General features: G+C 51.1%; 1 non-coding gene across 1 annotated transcript; it reads left to right on the top strand.

Moving 5' to 3' along the window:
• The first annotated feature begins 15 nt into the window (after nt 1-15).
• On the top strand, nt 16-134 carry LOC118345738. The gene has a single exon (XR_004799222.1). It is a non-coding gene; the product is annotated as a 5S ribosomal RNA (ribosomal RNA).
• The last annotated feature ends 85 nt before the right edge of the window (nt 135-219 follow it).

Genomic DNA, 219 nt, shown 5'->3' with positions numbered 1-219 from the left:
AGTATTTAGTTTGATGGGTGCGATCATACCAGCACTAATGCACCGGATCCCATCAGAACTCCGCAGTTAAGCGTGCTTGGGCGAGAGTAGTACTAGGATGGGTGACCTCCTGGGAAGTCCTCGAGTTGCACCCCTCGTTTTTGTTTTCTCCGCCTTGCGAGATAAATTGACAAGAAGGACCACTCGGGGGTGGATTTTTGAGAAAATCTCGCCCTGCCC

Source organism: Juglans regia, unplaced genomic scaffold (assembly GCF_001411555.2).
Source record: "Juglans regia cultivar Chandler unplaced genomic scaffold, Walnut 2.0 Scaffold_4058, whole genome shotgun sequence".
Taxonomy (NCBI): Eukaryota; Viridiplantae; Streptophyta; class Magnoliopsida; order Fagales; family Juglandaceae; genus Juglans; species Juglans regia.
Note: the sequence above shows the minus strand (reverse complement) of the source record. Positions and strands in the feature narration are given on the sequence as shown.